The sequence below is a fragment of the Phytophthora infestans genome, genomic scaffold (assembly GCF_000142945.1).
Source record: "Phytophthora infestans T30-4 supercont1.122 genomic scaffold, whole genome shotgun sequence".
NCBI lineage: Eukaryota > Oomycota > Peronosporomycetes > Peronosporales > Peronosporaceae > Phytophthora > Phytophthora infestans.
In genome coordinates this window covers 54,675-58,157 of record NW_003303637.1, presented here as the reverse complement: position 1 = coordinate 58,157, position 3,483 = coordinate 54,675, and the positions used below count along the sequence as shown (strand labels likewise).

Genomic DNA, 3,483 nt, shown 5'->3' with positions numbered 1-3,483 from the left:
AGAGGTCTTTGTTTCGAGAGTGGGGAGGAAGATAAGAAGGTTCCCCCCCCCGCGCTCGCCTATCACACAAAAGGATCGAACGGCCGACTGCTTGTGCCTGTCGACGGCAGCCGCAAGCGCTTGCTATCGATGCCGCGGTTGTCTCTCGAGTGTCAACAGCAGTCTCATACAGCTACTGCTGCTAGTAATCACTCCATACAAAATAATTGAGAATCCAGACTTCTTTCTTGCCTTTTCGTCCCTTGTCTTGCTCGATTGCAAAGCTGGCCGGCAAGTCCGAGCTTGTATCTTTCCTGCCGATTCAATCCAATAACAGTACTACGACTTTGACCGGCCAATGGCGGCCACTACCGTCACGAACCAGCAGCCCAATACTGATGCAAACAACAACTAACTTCTCCACTGCAAGCGGCATACCCACTGCATCACGACGGTCGACTTCGAACTTTATGGCCACTGGCGGTGGTGCGCGCTCTGCCTACGCTGTGGCAATGGCGTCCAATCAATAGCAACAATCAGCGTTCAACGCTCGACGCTCGCCATCGAAGAACGTAGCCGCCGTCTAGCAGGTATCAACCGGCCACTAGCCACATCCATCAACATCACTACAGACCAGCGGAAACGACCGGAAAATGACCAACAAGTCGACTGCCACACCAGCGAGCAGAAAACCCGCAGACTTTTCACACTCCAGACCACCACCACCACCATCAACGGGCCACCGCCCGGCCACCAACCTCACTCCCACACGACAACTTGCCTTCCTTCACACAACCGAGTGAGCGAGTACCGACCCGTCCGACATACCGGCCGACCAACTGAAAGCCATGAAGTTCACCACTCTCGCCGTCACCACGCTAGTCGCCGTCGCGTCCGTCGCGTCCGCCAGCGACTACCAGCCGGCTCTCAGAGCTCTCGCCGTGCCCAAAACCTGTCGCTCCTGTCACTGCGGAGCACAACGTGCAGCAACCCGCCGCGGCCACTGCTTCCGTCGACGCTGCCGGCAAGGAGGCCACGCATGCCGACAACAAAGACGGCGACGAGAAGAAGAAGAAGGAATGGGGCGGCGGCGGATTCGGATGGGGAGGCCCGTGGGGAGGCTGGGGAGGCTGCGGTGGTTGGGGTCGCTGCGGCGGATGGGGTGGCTGGGGTGGCTTCGGCGGCGGCGGCTTCGGTGGCTGGGGGTGGTAGATAGAAGGTCACCACCACCGCGCTCGCCTATCACACAAAAGGATCGAACGGCCGACTGCTTGTGCCTGTCGACGGCAGCCGCAAGCGCTTGCAATCGATGCCGCGGTTGTCTCTCGAGTGTCAACAGCAGTCTCATACAGCTACTGCTGCTAGTAATGGGAAAACTTACCAGGTCCAGACATAGTAAGGATTGACAGATTGAGAGCTCTTTCTTGATTCTATGGGTGGTGGTGCATGGCCGTTCTTAGTTGGTGGAGTGATTTGTCTGGTTAATTCCGTTAACGAACGAGACCTCCGCGTGCTAAATAGTTCCGCTTACCATTTTTGGTAGGTTTGTGGACTTCTTAGAGGGACTTTTGGGTAATCAAACCAAAGGAAGTTGGAGGCAATAACAGGTCTGTGATGCCCTTAGATGTTCTGGGCCGCACGCGCGCTACACTGATGCGTTCAACGAGTATACAACCTTGATCGATAGGTCTGGGTAATCTTGTGAATGCGCATCGTGCTAGGGATAGACTGTTGCAATTTTCAGTCTTGAACGAGGAATTCCTAGTAAACGCAAGTCATCAGCTTGCATTGATTACGTCCCTGCCCTTTGTACACACCGCCCGTCGCACCTACCGATTGAATGACTCGGTGAAAAATTGGGACCGTGAGTCTGTTTGCTTTATTGCGAGTGGATTGATGGGAACTTTTTTAAACCTCGCCATTTAGAGGAAGGTGAAGTCGTACCAAGGTTTCCGTAGGTGAACCTGCGGAAGGATCATTCCCACACCTAAAAACTTTCCCCGTGAACCGTTTCACCCCAATAGTTGGGGGTCTTACTTGGCGCGGCTGCTGGCTTTATTGCTGGCGGCTACTGCTGGGCGAGCCCTATCAAAAGGCGAGCGTTTGGACTTCGGTCTGAGCTAGTAGCTTTTTTATTTTAAACCCTTTACTTAATACTGATTATACTGTGGGGACGAAAGTCTCTGCTTTTAACTAGATAGCAACTTTCAGCAGTGGATGTCTAGGCTCGCACATCGATGAAGAACGCTGCGAACTGCGATACGTAATGCGAATTGCAGGATTCAGTGAGTCATCGAAATTTTGAACGCATATTGCACTTCCGGGTTAGTCCTGGAAGTATGCCTGTATCAGTGTCCGTACAACAAACTTGGCTTTCTTCCTTCCGTGTAGTCGGTGGAGGAGATGCCAGATGTGAAGTGTCTTGCGGTTGGTTTTCGGACCGACTGCGAGTCCTTTTAAATGTACTAAACTGTACTTCTCTTTGCTCCAAAAGTGGTGGCATTGCTGGTTGTGGACGCTGCTATTGTAGCGAGTTGGCGACCGGTTTGTCTGCTGCGGCGTTAATGGAGAAATGCTCGATTCGTGGTATGGTTGGCTTCGGCTGAACAATGCGCTTATTGGGTGATTTTCCTGCTGTGGCGTGATGGACTGGTGAACCATGGCTCTTTAGCTTGGCATTTGAATCGGCTTTGCTGTTGCGAAGTAGAGTGGCGGCTTCGGCTGCCGAGGGTCGATCCATTTGGGAAATGTTGTGTACTTCGGTATGCATCTCAATTGGACCTGATATCAGGCAAGATTACCCGCTGAAACTTAAGCATATTAATAAGCGGAGGAAAAGAAAACTAAACAAGGATTCCCCCTAGTAACGGCGAGTGAAGCGGGAAGAGCTCAAGCTTAAAATCTCCGTGCAAGTTTTGCGCGGCGAATTGTAGTCTATAGAGGCGTGATCAGTGTGGGCGCTTGGGGCAAGTTCCTTGGAAGAGGACAGCATGGAGGGTGATACTCCCGTTCATCCCTGAGTTGCTCGTGCGTACGATCCGTTTTCTTTGAGTCGCGTTGTTTGGGAATGCAGCGCAAAGTAGGTGGTAAATTCCATCTAAAGCTAAATATTGGTGCGAGACCGATAGCGAACAAGTACCGTGAGGGAAAGATGAAAAGAACTTTGAAAAGAGAGTTAAAGAGTACCTGAAACTGCTGAAAGGGAACCGAATCGTTTCCAGTGTCTATAATCCGTGGTATATTTCATTGGCGAGTGTGTGCGTGCGTGTGCTGTGGCAGCGGCTTTTTTGGCTGCGCTCGGCGTGTGTGCTGTGTGTGCTTGCTGGTGCCCTGTGCTGCGGTGGGACGTCAAGGTCAGTTCGTATGCTGCGGGAAATGGCCGCCGAGGAGGTAGGGCTTACGCTTGCGTTTGTCTGTTATATCTTGGTGGACGAGTAGTCGCGGTTGGGACTGAGGTGCCTACAACGTGTTTTTGAGTGGGCCTGTGTCTCTGTGTGCGCCGTG

General features: G+C 52.7%; 3 non-coding genes across 3 annotated transcripts; all 3 read left to right on the top strand.

Moving 5' to 3' along the window:
* Positions 1-1,348: 1,348 nt before the first annotated feature.
* On the top strand, positions 1,349-1,959 carry PITG_33462 (the record flags this gene model as incomplete). The annotated part of the gene is made up of 1 exon (XR_009934856.1): positions 1,349-1,959. It is a non-coding gene; the product is annotated as an 18S ribosomal RNA (ribosomal RNA).
* A 222-nt stretch (positions 1,960-2,181) lies between these two features.
* On the top strand, positions 2,182-2,336 carry PITG_33461. The gene has a single exon (XR_009934855.1). It is a non-coding gene; the product is annotated as a 5.8S ribosomal RNA (ribosomal RNA).
* A 306-nt stretch (positions 2,337-2,642) lies between these two features.
* On the top strand, positions 2,643-3,483 carry PITG_33460 (the record flags this gene model as incomplete). The annotated part of the gene is made up of 1 exon (XR_009934854.1): positions 2,643-3,483. It is a non-coding gene; the product is annotated as a 28S ribosomal RNA (ribosomal RNA).